This window comes from Mobula birostris, chromosome 4 (genome assembly GCF_030028105.1).
Source record: "Mobula birostris isolate sMobBir1 chromosome 4, sMobBir1.hap1, whole genome shotgun sequence".
NCBI lineage: Eukaryota > Metazoa > Chordata > Chondrichthyes > Myliobatiformes > Myliobatidae > Mobula > Mobula birostris.
The window spans coordinates 103091066-103106079 of record NC_092373.1 but is presented as its reverse complement, the minus strand read 5'-3'; positions in this window follow the sequence as shown (position 1 = coordinate 103106079).

The window sequence follows — 15014 nt, the reverse complement described above, 5'->3', positions numbered from 1 at the left end:
CACGGAGGAAGCGTGACTGAAGATCGGGATTACAAGTGTGTTTAAGGAAACGGGGTTTTAAACTCCCAATACTGACCATCTTGCTGGCAAACGTGCAGTCTCTGGTGAATAAAATTGATGATCTCAGAGCTAGAGTGCTGAATCAGAGGGACATTAAGACCGTGTGTGTCCTTTGTTTCACCGAATCCTGGTTAACCCCTTCTGTATTGGATGCAGCGATTCAGATCGACGTCAGGATAGATCTATAGAGTCTCTCAAAAGCAGAGGTGGAGGAGTATGTCTCATGATCATCTCTTCTTGGTGCACATATATATCAGCGCTGTCCTAATTCTGCTCACCAGACCTGGAATATCTAGCAATTAAGTGCCATCTTTTTTTACCTACCTCGGGAATTCTCCAGGGTCATTTTGGTAGCAGTTTACATTCCACCTCAGGCCAATATTAATCAGGCTTTAGATGATCTGAACAATGGGATCAATATGTACGAAACAGCGCATCCTAATGCCTTCACCATTGTTTTAGAAGATTTTAACCAGGCCGGTCTGAAAAAATCACTAAGCAATTACCATCAACAGATCACTTGCAATACCAGAGGAAACAACATGCTGGAACATTGCTACACCACCATCAAGAATGCCTACCGTGCTATTCCACGTCCTCACTTTGGGAAGACTGATCACCTGACTGTACTTCTACTCCCTGAGTGTAGGCAGAGACTGAAGACTGCAGCACCTGTAGTGAGGACCAAGAAGGTGTGCGTTCGTCCATCGTCGATGTTGATGAGGACCTCGACACCATTATGATGGTGTTGAGACTAGCGCGTGATTTGGATTTAAGTGAGGGAGAGTTGCCCAGCATCAGCCTCACTCTCTCTTCCCAATTCCCATGTGGATCCAGTGGCAAGAAAGAGTCGAGAAGGTATGGACAAGGGAGGCACAGGAGCGCCTACAGGACTGCTTTGAATTGGTGGACTGGACTGTATTCAGGGATTCATCTTCAAACCTGGATGAGTATGCTGCAGTTGTTACCGACTTCATTAAAACCTGTGTGGATGAGTGTGTGCCTACAAAGCCATACTGTACATTCCCAAACCAAAAACCGTGGATAAACCAGGAGGTACGTTGTCTGCTGAAGGTCAGATCTGTGGCATTCAAGTCTGGTGACCCAGGCCTGTACCAGAAAACCAAGTATGAATTGCAGAGGGCTAGTTCAAGGGAGAAGAGACAATTTCGAACAAGGTTGGAGGTGACATCGAATGCACGACAATGCTGACAGAGCTTGCAAGACATTACTTCCTACAAAGCAAAACCCAATAGTATGAATGGTAGCGATGCTTCACTACCAGATGAACTCAACGCCTTCTATGCACGCTTTGAAAGGGAGAACACAACTACAGCTGTGAAGATCCCTGCTGCAGCTGATTACCCTGTGAGGCCGACATGATGCTGCCTTTAAAGAGAGTGAACCCTTGCAAGGCGGAAGGTCCTGATGGGGTACCTGGTAAGGCTCTGAAAACCTGTGCCAACCAACTGGCGGGGGTATTCAAGGACATTTTTAACCTCTCACTGCTGTGGGCAGAAGTTCCCACTTGCTTCAAAAAGGCAACAATTATACCAGTGCCTAAGAAGAATAACGTGAGCTGCCTTAATGACTGTCACCCGGTAGCACTCACATCAACAGTGATGAAATGCTTTGAGAGGTTGGTCATGACTAGACTGAACTCCTGCCTCAGCAAGGACCTGGACCCATTGCAATTTGCTTATCACCACAATAGGTCAACAGCAGATGCAATCTCAATAGCTCTCCACGTGGCTTTAGACCACCTGGACAACACAAACACCTATGTCAGGATGCTGTTCATCGACTATAGCTCAGCATTTAATACCATCATTCCCACAATCCTGATTGAGAAGTTGCAGAACCTGGGCCTCTGTACCTCCCTCTACAATTGGATCCTCGACTTCCTAACTGGAAGACCACAATCTGTACAGATTGGTGATAACATATCCTCCTCACTGACGATCAACACTGGTGCACCTCAGGGGTGTGTGCTTAGCCCATTGCTTTACTCTCTATATACCCATGACTGTGTGGCTAGGCATAGCTCAAATACCAACTATAAATTTGCTGATGATATAACCATTGTTGGTAGAATCTCAGGTGGTGACGAGAGGGTGTACAGGAGTGAGATATGCCAACTAGTGGAATGGTGCCGCAGCAACAACCTGGCACTCAACGTCAGTAAGATGAAAGAGCTGATGGTGGAGTTCAGGAAGAGTAAGATGAAGGAACACACACCAATCCTCATAAAGGGATCAGAAGTGAAGAAAGTGAGCAGCTTCAAGTTCCTGAATGTCAAGATCTCTGAGGATCTAACCTGGTCCCAACATATCGATGTAGTTATTATGAAGGCAAGACAGTGACTATACTTTATTAGGAGTTTAAAGAGGTTTAATTTAATTTAATTTTAGTCAACAAATACACTCGAAATCTTCTATAGATGTACCATGGAGAGCATTCTGACAGGCTGCATCACTGTCTGTTATGGAAGGGCTACTGCACTGGACTAAAAGAAGCTGCAGGAGTTGTAAATTTAGTCAGCTCCATCTTGGGTACTAGCTTATTAAGTACCCAGGACATCTTCAAGGAGTGGTGTCTCAGAAAGGCAGCGTCCATTATTAAGGACATCCAGCACCCAGGGCATGTCCTTTTCTCACTGTTACCATCAGGAAGGAGATACAGAAGGCTGAAGGCACACACTCAGCGATTCAGGAACAGCTTCTTCCCCTCTGCCATCCGATTCCTGAATAGACATTGAACCCTTGGACACTACCTCTCTTTTTTTTAATAAATAGTATTTCTGTTTTTTGTACGATTTTTAATCTATTCAATATATGTATACTGTATAAAGTATACTGAGTAAGATTTATTTATTTATTTATTATTAATATTTTTTTTCTTCTATATTGTGTATTGCATTGAATTGCTACTGCTAAGTTAACAAATTTCATGTCACATGCCGGTGATAATACATCTGAATCTGAACCTGAAAAGAGAAAGGAAGAAGGAAGGAAGTGGGAAGCACCAGACAGACAATTTGTAATGGTCAATAAAGCAATTTTTTTTGGAATCAAAATACCTTGCTTGGTGTCTCAGGGTTGGATGTGTCTGCACCCGCACTCCTTTTCTGCCACCTGTCCCACACCCCTCCCACAGCGCTCTGGCCTCCATTGCCAACATCCTTTGTTCCTGCCAGGTTTACAAACTCACTCTCCATACTGTGAATGTCTTAGGCACCCTAGCTGGATATTTATGCCTAAGACTTTTGCACCATACTGTACCTGGTCAGGTGCTGAGGGACTGTGTGACCATATAACAGAGGTTTTAACGTCTCTTTGAAACAGTCCATGGACCCTGCAGGCTTCAAGGCAGCCGTCATCATTCCTGTGCCTAAGAGAGCAACAGAAACTGGCCTAAGTGATTGCCGGTCAGTGGCACTGAATTGAACATTCATGAAGTGCTCTGAGCAGCTGGTAATGGACTGTACAGGATCCCACCTTCCAGCTACATTGGAACCTTTCCTGTTCACCTACTGCTCAAACTGGTCCTCTGATGATGCCATAGCCTCGGCCCCCCACCCTCTCCTGTCCCATCTAGAAAACGATGCCTCATATGTCAGAATGTTGTTCGTTGACTTCAGTTTCATAATCATCCTTCAGAGGTTGGTGGGTAATGTTGGGACTTAACACTCTTCTCTTTAAGCGAATCTTGGACTTCTTGAAGGAAGGACCTCAGTCAGTCTGAGTTGGCAGCAACATCTCAAGCTCCATCACGCTGAACACTGGTGTCTTCCCAGGCTTTGTGCACAGTCTGCTGCTATTCGCACTGTTGACTCACGACTGCACAGCCAGATCCACATCAAACCATAACATGAAGTTCACTGATGATACTGCAGTGGCTGGCCTTCACAGCAACAATGATGAGTTGTCTAAAGGGAAGAGGTAGAGAGGCTCGTCAAATGGTGTGAGAGCAACAACCTGTCAACATGGACCAGATGAAAGAGATGATTGTGGACCTTGTTAGCATCCATTCTAGAGTTATGGTATATAGCAAATACTAATTTCAACAGAAACCAGTCTTCAGACCTGAATGCGGACTGTAGATTGAGTTTAAAATGCACCCAGAACAATGATATTCTTGGAGCTGCAGGCAAGGGTCTATTGCAAACAAAGAAACACTCCATCTAACTGCAGATGCCCGCATATGCATGAATGTGGTGCAGAGTCAGTGGGGATGAACATTCATTTTGGGTGTCTGAAGTGTTGTTGTGAAAAAGGGGGCGATAGAAAATTACATGTAGTTCAAAGGAAGCACTGTAACTATAGAATTGCCCTGCTATAACCTTTCATCTTTAGCACTGAAAAATGTCATGTAATATTGAGTCAGGCTGACCTCTATTTTCCCAAGAGTGTCTCAACTATGACGCCTGCTGCTTGTTTTGCTGAATAAAGACTTCTGTATCAATGAGCTTTGGTGTCTCTCCAGTGACTTCATTCACAGTCACAACAGACCTCAGGAAGGCGCAGTCCAAACACTCTCCATTGCACATCAATGTCACTGCCATGGTGAGAGAGTGAAGAGCACAAAGTTCCTTGGTGTGCACAAAACAGATGATCTAACCTGGACCGACAACACCTCTTCACTAGTCTAGAAGGCACAGCAGCATCTACACTTTTCTGAGGAGACTGAGGCATGCAAGGTTCCCTGCCCCCCATTCTATCAACTTTCTACAGGAGCCCCATTGAGAGTGTCCTGTCTGGCTGCATCACTGTGTGGTACAGAAGCTGCGAGGCATCGGACTGCAAAACCCTACTGAGTATAGCAAAAGCTGCTGAGAAGAAAACCAGAGCCTTCCTCCCCACTATTTGTGACATTTACTGCGAGTGTTGTAGATGAAGGGCCCCAAGTCCTAGTAGGACCAACCAGGGTAGGTCTTACACAGTGAATGGTAGGGCACTGAGGAGTGTGGTAGAACAAAGGGATCTGGGAATAGGGACACATTATTTGTTGAAAGTGACATCAAATGTAGATAGGGTCATAAAGAAAGTTTTTGGCACGTTATCCTTCATAAATCAATGTATTGAGTACAGAGGATGGGATGTAATGTTGAAGTTGTATAGGACATTGGTGAGGACTATTTTGGAGTATTGTGTGCAGTTTTGGTCACCTACCTACAGGAAAGACGTAAACAAGGTTGAACATGTGCAGAGAAATTTAACAAGGATGCTGCTGAGTTTGCAGGACCTGAGTTATAAGGAAAGATTGAATAGGTTAGGACTGTATTCTTTAGAAGGTAGAAGATTGAGAGGAGATCTGATGGAGGTATACAAAATTACGAAGGGTGTCGATAGGGTAAATGCAAGCAGGCTTTTTCAGCTGAGGTTGGGTGGTACTACAACCAGAGGTCATGGGTTAAGGGTGAAAGATGAGAAGTTTAAGGGGAACATGAGCTTCTTCACTCAGAGCATTGTGAGAGTGTGGAATGAGCTGCTAGCACAAGTGGTGAATGTGAGCTCGATTTCAATGTTTATGAGAAGTTTGAATAGGTTCATGGATAGTAGAGATATGGAGGGATATGGTCCAGGTGCAGGTTTTTGGGAGTAGGCATTTAAATAGTTTTGGCCTGTTTCTGTGCTGTACTTCTCTATGACTATGACTAAAGCATCGTTGAGAATCTCTTTAATCCATCCCACAATCCCTTTGACCCACTACCATCAGGAAAGAGTTACAGAAGCATCAGGACTAGGGCAACCACTCTGGAGAACAGGTTCTTCCCTCAGGCTGTGAGACTAATGAAGACCCTACCACCCACCGAGGTCTCGTCACTAGGACAGTGAGCTGTTTACTGTTTACTGATTATCTCTGCTGTACACTGCCTGTGTTTTGAATCATATTTTATTAACAGATTTATAGTAATATTTTGTATTATCTGTTTTGTTTGTGATATATGCTTTGTGGGCACACGAGAGGAATGTTGTTTGATTTGGTTGTATAAATGTATGGTCAGATGACAAAGAACTTGAACTTCAAGTGCTGGAGGAATTGTACTCATTGTATCAGACCTGGCAGCTAATTGCTTACAGGGAAGGCTGAATGGGTAAGGTGTTTGAACTTTAGGGGAGAAATGTCACTTAATCAAGATAATTTAAATTCTGTCCAGGTCGAGGGGGAGCAAGTTTTTCTTCCTGAGAGAAATCCAAGACCAAGATCGGTAAAGTAATCTTTGCACTAGAAGTGTATTGTAACACAAGGTGGCAGTGTTGACTGCTGGAAATCTGTAATAAACACAGAGAAGTGGTGAAAGTACAGCCTGCTAGCAGAGCAGAGTTTAAATGGTTGGATTAATAATCCAGAGGTTTTGACAACAATCTAGAGTTGAAATCCCACCATGGAGCTGTGGAATTTAAATTCAGTTGTACAAACTCCTGTGGTTCACTGATGCCCTTCTTGGTCTGACCTCTACACACCTACCTGTGTGGTTGAATCTTACCTGCCTTGAGCTGGCATACCATTACACACAATATTCACCATGTATGGGCTGCAGATGTTTAAGAAAGTGACTCACTAATACCTTCTTGAAGGCATTTAGGAATGGCCAATAAATGCTGCCATTCAGAAAAGGTGTTATTAGTAATGCTTTTAGTCAAATTTGAACTACCAGTGAGCTGTCTCACGTGCTCGATGGTGCCATCTTAAACCAGAAGATGGTAAGTGGATACAATGAGCTGCTGGGGGAAATGGTTGAGGTAGGGATGATAGTATCACTTGGATATGTGCATACAGGAGAGGGGTTTGGACGATATTATGCGAAACACAGGCCCTTTGGCCCATGAAGTCGTGCCGACCTTTTAATCTACCCCAATATCAATATAATCCTTCTCTGCCATATACCATCCATTTCTCTTTCGTTTAGGTGCCCATGTGCCCATGTTTTTTTCAAATCTTTCTAATATATTTGTCTCTACCTGACAGTGCATTCCATACGCTCGCTAAAAAACCTAAATCTGACATCCCCCATTCTTTCCTCCAATCATCTTAAAAGTATGCCCTGTCATATTAGAGCTTGCTGCCTTGAGAGAAAAGGCTGTCCACTCATTCTTGTCATCTCATGCACTTCTGTCAAATCATCTCTCATCCTCCCTAGCTCCAAAGAAACCTTAGCTTGCTCAACCTTTCCTCTTAATTCAGGCAACATACTGGTAAATGTCTTCTGCACCCTCTCCAAAGCTTCTACGCACTTACTACCTGCTAAGCCACTGGCATTTAGGGCAGCAATGAAGGTTTTCTGTAACAATGAAGACTAAGGACTACTCTTAGTCTGTCCTCTACCCTTTGACCTGTTTGGCATGGGTAACTCTAGACCCAAGAGTCCAGCCTACATAGTTTTCTGGGTCATTGAGGCATGCAAGCCTCCAAACCCTGCAACAAGGTTGTGGTCCTCTTGGAGGAAAGCTTCTACATCCTTTCTATAATGAGGTGACCAGAACTGAACACAATGTTCCATGTTTGGTCTAACCAGAGTTTTAAAGAGCTACAACATTGCCTTGTGGCTCTTCAACTCAATTCCCAAACCAATGAAGGCCAACACACCATATGCCTTCTTAACTTGTGCTACAACTTTGAGGGATTTATGGACTTGGATCCTTAGATTCTTCTGTTCCTCCACACTGCTAGGGATCCTGCCACTTGTAACTTTATAATGTGCCATCAAGTTCGACCTTTCAAAGTGCATCACTTTATATTTTTCTGAATTGAATTCCTTCTGTCATTTCTCAGCTCAGCTCTACATCCCGTCAATGTCCTATTGTAAACTACAACAACCTTCTGGGCTATCCACAACACCACCAAGCTTACTAACCAACACTTCCACTTTCTCATCTGTCATTTATAAAAAATTATTTACAAGATTCAAGTCTAATCCCACACTTCAGCTTTTAATATTTACCAAGCTGTTGCATTGCATCATGGAATCAAGGCTAGTTATGGAGAACATCTTTTCCCAAATATTCTTTCTCTCTGGAATTCACCATGTCTCTTGGTCATTTTTCCTGTGACCTGTAGTTGCTTAGACCAAAGATTGATGGTACCTATGCAATCAATGCTTTCTTGCTGTCTTAGTGAATTTCACCATGGCAACGGCTTGCACTAAGAAGTTTTCACCCTTTAAATGTGGATCTGAGATTTAGAATAGTGTATTCTCAAATGGCTAATTGATGTGGACGTTGGTGGTTTGTAATCAGCCGTTCACCACCCATAGAGGGAGGGAGGAGAAAAATACGACATGACAGAAGAATTCCTTCTCACGTGGGGTACAGATATTTTTGGCAGTGTATTTTTTTATGTAAGGGGGTTTTGTCTTTTATGTTACTAAAATGGCTTCTTTGTTATGATATACTTGGGAATGCTTCTTTATTATGTTATACTTAGGAATGCTTCTTTGTTATGTTAAACGCTGAGAAATTTTTGCGTTGGCAACTTGTTGTGGGTTAGGGGGTGATAAGAGGATGTTACGAACCAATTGGGATAGTTGTTATGACTTTGGTGTATCTGTAAGATATTGTATGCGCGGGGTTTTGGGACAGAAGGCGGAAGAGAGAGACAGAGGATGGACCAGGTGGTGTGAGTCCGCTGATGGGGTCGGACCCCGAGAAGGGCGTTTGGCGAGGAGACGGAGACGGACTTATGTGGAGCGTCTGGTCGACCACCGTTGCTGGTCCCAGGCGGCCAGTCAAGGTGGTCCAAGGGGTCGCAGGGTGAAGAAGAAGGGTCCCAAGCTCCAACTTTTTTGTGCACGAAGAGATTGAACTTTGATAAGTGTGGTGCCTTTTATTTTCCTTTTATATTTTATTCTCTATTAATTATATAGTCCCAGTAATATCTATAAACTGTAAATCATTTAATTGTATCTGGTGTATTGTCTGTTATTTGGGTGGGGTGGGGTACCTCACACAGCATCCACACAAACTATTACCTAGTTTGGTGGGGCTGAGGGCTGTTTCCCTAGACGACAACGAGCCGAGCAACCCTGAGGGTAGCTGGTGGGGCTACATTTAAGTGCATCCCAATTGCAAGAGTTCTTATTGAGCTTCAGTCTTGTTTGTGGCATGGAATGAGTGGTGGTGAGCAGAATGGCTGTTTATTTGGAATCTGGTGACTGGAATTCCCGCTTTGATGTATTCATACTAAAATTAATCAGTAAGATATCAGCAAAGAGAAAGTTCATCCCCCAAGTCCGATTGTTGAGCATTCTCAGACCCTGAATCCACCTGGACTTTGGTACATCTTCGCTCACATGCTCCTTGGACACTTTATCCTATCAGAATCACCACTTTTCCCTCAGTCTTTCACAAACCTGTACCAACTCCAGATCAGTGATCACTGGCGCATCTTCAAAAATGCATGAAGTATGTTTATATCCAAAAAAAGATGATGAATTATTTGTAAAACAACATACTGCACTACTTACTCATTGAGACTCTGAGCTATCAAACTGCCTGTGGCATAGTTACATTGCCACAAAGTGGGCACATCACACTTATCTCCTACCCTGTGCAGATCACAGTACAAAACTGCAACGGCTCAAACACAAATGCAAGACCACACTTACGGACACTTGACAATAACAAAGTAAAATTGGATCAATTACTCATTCTAATTTATAGGGGACAGTTCTAAATCTGTTCAGTGTTGAGATAACACAATAAAGAGATAAAAATGCTTTACTCTGTAAGTTAGTTTTGTTTTGAACTTTCTCAGCTCATCTCTTTTGGACTCAAGTTATGATGAGGTCTGGCGCCAAAAGATCCTGGTGAAAGCTGGACTGGTTAGATAGATGGACAGATACTTTATTGATCCGAAAGGAAATTACAGTGTCCCAGTAGCATTACAAGTGCACAGATATAAACATTGGAGACGTAGAAAGAATAAAAAATAAGTTACCGCAAATAGTCTAACATGAGGGGGTCATCGTTTCCCTGGCTATAGGTTGACTCATTATAGAGCCCAATGGCCAAGGGTGAGAGTGACTTCATATAGTGCTCTTTGGAGCAGAACAGTTGTCTTTATCTATTACTAAATGTACTCCTCTGTTCCAACAAGGTGGCATGCAGAAGGAGAGGTGCATTGTCCAGAATTGTCAGGATTTTCCGTAGGGTCCTTTGTTCTACCACAGCCTCCAGTGTGTCCAGTTTGACGCCTATAATAGAGCCAGCATTTTCAGTCGGTTTATTGAGCCTGTTGGCATTACCTGTGTTGATGCCATTGCCCTAGCACATCATCACATAGAAGATTGTACTGGTGACAACAGAATGGTAGAAAATGTGAAGGAGAGGCCTGCATACTGCAAAGGACCTCGGTCTCCTCAGGAAGTAGAGGTGACTCTGGCCCTTCTTGTACACAGCCTCCGTGTTGGTGCTCAACTCAAGTCTGTCATCCAGGTGCACCCCCAGGTACTTGTAGGTCCTCACCACATCCACATCCTCACCATCAATGGTAACAGGGAGCAGTGCCGGCTTAGTCTTCCTAAAGTCCATCACCACCTCCTTTGTCTTACTGATGTTCAGCTGCAGATGATTCAGCTTGCACCATTTGACAATATCCTCCGCCAGGGCCCTGTATTTATCTTTCTGTCCTCCCTTTGTACATTCAACTATTGCTGAGTCATCAGAGAATTTCAGGAGATATATGACTCAGTGTTGTATCTGGAGTCCGAGGTATACAAGGTAAACAGGAGGGGAGCCAATACAGTCCCCTGTGGGGCCCCAGTGCTGCTCATAGCCATGCTGACACACAGCTCTGAAGCTGCATAAACTGTGGTCTGCAGTCAGGTACTCCATTGTCCAGGATACAATGGAAGTGCCAATCTGCATTGAACGGAGCTCTTCCTCCAGCAGTGCGGACTGCATGGTATCGAAGGCACTTGAGAAATCAAAAAACATGATCCTCACAGCGCTGGCCTGCTTGTCCAAAGAGTAGGCTGTGCTCAGCAGGTAGATGACAGCATCATCAACTCCAATACAAATTGCAGGGTATCGAGGCCTGCTCTGACCAGGGGTTGGAGGTGAGCCAGGACCAGTTTCTCGAGGGTCTTCATGATGTGTGAGATCAGGGCCACTGGATGGTAGTCATTCAAGACTTTTGGTCAGCCAGTTTTGGGTATTTGATGTCTTTCACACAGTTGGGACCCTTTCCAGGCTGAGACTCAGATTGAAAACGTGCTGGAGAACTCCACACAGCTGCTCAGTGCACTCTTTCAGAACATTGGGGTTGACACCATCTGATCCCATTGCTTTGCTGTGTCTGAATTTCCCCAGGGCCCTTCTCACTTGCTCAGTAGTGAAGGTGAGTCCATGATGACTGGGGAGTTGGTGGAAGATGGGTGCTGGAAGAGGTGAAGATCGAGATGATAGCAGTTGGTATGAGAAGGTGCAGATGGTAGGTGCAGGGCAAGGAAAGAATGTAGACAGTGGTACCCTGTGTTGTTCACCCACATGTTGAATAGGACGGGGAAGGAGGGAAAAGGAAGGAGGAAGGCATTGGTGCTGAGGGAGCATTCGGTGCCTCAGCACCTGGACTGTGTGCTGAGGGCAACTGTCAAACCTACTGAAGAATTGGTTTACTCATTAGCCCATTCATGGCTGTTTCCTGAGGCCCTACAGCTAGGCTGATTGAAGCCAGAGATGTTCTTCACGCTCTCCACAACTCCCGTGTGTTACTCTGCCCAAGCTTGTTCTCCAGCTCTCTCCTGTATTCCTCTTTAGCCACTTTGATCTTCTCCTTTAGCTCCCTCTGCACGTGTCAATTCCTCTGTCTCCAGATGTAAAAGCTCTCTTTTTGTGTTTGAGAAGAGCCTTCAGATCACTGGTGACCCATGGTTTGCTGCTAGAGAAGCAGCAAACAGTCCTTGATGGTATTACAATGTCCACACAGGATTTGATGTAGCCAGTGATGCAATCGATAAGTCTGTTAATGTCCTCCCCATATGGTTCACAAAGCACATTCCAGTCAGTAACCTCAAAGCAACCCTTCAAAGCCTCAATGGCCTCTGGAGAACATTTCTTTACTATCTTGGTGGTAGCTAGCTGTTGCTGTACTTTGGGCTCATACAAGGGCGTGAGGTGAACCAGGTTGTGACCTGATCTTCCAAGTGGGGGGAGAGCTGTGGAGTTGTATGCATCTTCAGCATTTTGCTTACATGAGATCCAGTGTTTTACTTTCTCTTGTACGACACTTGTCAAACTGACTGAAGGAGGGTAGGGTTGTCGAGAGAGAAAGAAGGTTAAAGTTTCCCGATATTGCAATGAACTCATTGGGGTGTTGAGTCTGGAGTCTCGCGATAGTAGTGTGCATGAAGTCACACACAGTATCGGGACTGCGTTGGGAAAGTGGAATGCGGACAACAAGCAATATGGAGCGTCTGAGTCACGCGGTAGATAATAAGGACACAAACTCACAGTAAGCAGTCCAACGTCGTACTGCAGATTTGTTCTTTCACAGAAATGTGACTGGAATTACACCATCTATTGTTCACAAGCACAGCAAGCCCACCTCCCTTCCTCCTACTGCACTATAACTTAACTCTGCCTGCTCGTATCGTTGTAAACCCATTCACAGTAGCGTTGGAATCTGGGATTTGTTCGTGTAGCCATGTCTCAGTGAAACACATAACCCTGCATTCTCGGTACTCGTTCTCATGAGTACTGCTAGCTCCTTCGTTTTATTTGCCATTGATCTTGCATTCCCCACAATGATAGTAAGTGTTGCCTTTGATAGCATCATTGATAACACCTTCCATTGCCTAGCTGATGATTGAGAATAGACTTTTTGTTCTGGTTTTTATGAACAGGACAGAGCTGGGATTTTCCATATTGTAGGATAGATGCAAGTGTTGTAACTATACTGGAACAGCTGTAACTTCAGATGATGGGATTTAATGTCTTGGTTCTTTATTAGGTATTGCTTTTTACCAGGTTGTTACAGGGCTGGTGATAATTGACTGTCTAATACATCATTCAATGAATGTTGCAATAGACCCTGTGCTCCAGTAATGGCAATTGACCTGTTGCCACAATGGCTCTGCTGTAATGTTTGCAGTCTCTACATTACTACCAAAGGAACTGGAGCTCCTCAATAAAATAACTAGAGTAATTGTAGCAGGGTGCGAGAGACCGAACATGCTGGAGTCTAAGCTGCTGGAGGAACTCAGTGGGTTGAATAGCATCTGTGGGGAAAGGAATTGTGAAAACTGCACGAGGGCTCGTAAGCTAAATACAGAGATGGCATAAACGACAGCAGATGCTGATACCTGGAGTGATGCACAAGATACCAAAGGAACTCAGGGTCAAGCAGCATCTGTGGGAGGAAAAGAACTCTCCATATTTCAGGTTGAAACACTTAAGAAGGTCAAGGATGACAGGACAAATGGCCAGTTCTTGTACAGAGAGGAAGGATGTGTTGTCTGAAGAGAGAGAATTGGATAGTGAGTCCTGCAGGCTGCGACAGTCGCAAGACTAAAGACGTGCTGTCAATCCTCAAGTTTGTGCTGCTCCTTGTAACAGAGCAGAAAGACTCAGACAGAGAAGTCAGAGTGGGAGTGAACTGGTGATCGGTAACTGGAGATCAGGTAGAATCTGGAAAGACTGAGCAGTGATGGAATCATTGCTTTAGAAAATGAAGACTGATAGATATTATTCAGAAGATGGATGGGGTTGATAGGGTAAAGAAAGAGAAGGGGCGGAATGGGAATGGAATATGGGAGATGTAATCAAAACCATATAGATCAGATCAGGTTAGTTTATTGTCATATACAACACAGTGTAATGAAATTCCTTGTTTTTGTGAAGGTCGAGGTAAACAGTGTACATATTAACTACGACAAAGCAGCGGTGAGTGCAGTGCAGTCTGAAATCGAGGAAAATGAAATACTGAACTGAGGCCTCCGTTGGTCACGGTCATGATGTTGACCATGGATATTGTGCTCTAGCTGTCTAGATACACAAGCCCGGGTAGTACGATATGGAGAGCAAACCATTGCCCACGTAGCAAGCTCCCTCTCTCCACACATCTGATGAACCCAAAGGAACGGTAGAGACTGATACAGATTTGTACCAGCAGTGTCACAGGAGTTGCCGGTCAGCATTGATTTCATTGTAGGGTTAGGGTCCCTTGGGGACTCCAGCTCTGGATTTTTCCCTTGGGATTTACTCCCGAAGCCTTCCCCGTGAGTGTGTATAGCCGCAAGGCAGCAGAGGTTTGAGATCAGAGTTTTCCTTTTCTTAGATGAGATTCCAAGCACGGCTGCTGAGTTCCATCTGCCCGAAGTGACTGGTTTTAAGCCACTTGTAACCTGCCTTTGCCCCTTCTCCTGTCAGTAGGAATAGTTTCCCCGGACTTAGTAGCTAGGCCACATGTGAAGGCAAGGAGCTGGATTTGGTTGTCAGAGACTATTTGAGATGCTTGCTATTGGAGCATTTAACAGGTGGTGGGAGCTTATCCCCACTACCACCCCCGGCTAGAACAACCTTAGGGAACTGAAATATTAATTACCACGAGTTTTAAGTAACAAAATGAGAACATTGAACATTGAAGTCACCTGAACCAGATGGTATACATCCCAGAGTTCTGAAAGAGGTGGCTGAGGAGATTGTGGGGGCATTAGTAATGATCTTTCAAGGATCACAAGATTCTGGAATGGTTCAGGAAGAGTGGAAAATTGTAAATGCCACTCCACTCTTCAAGAAGGGAGAGAAACAGAAGAAAGGAAACTATGGGCCAGTTGGTCTGACCTCAGTGGTTGGGAAGCTGTCAATTATTAGTGATGAGGTCTCAGGGTACTTGGAGGTACATTGCAAAATAGGCCGTAGTCAGCATGGTCTCCTCAAGGGAAAATCTCACCTGACAAATCTGTTGGAATTCTTTGAAAAAATAATCAGGTTAGACAAAGGAGAATTGGTTGA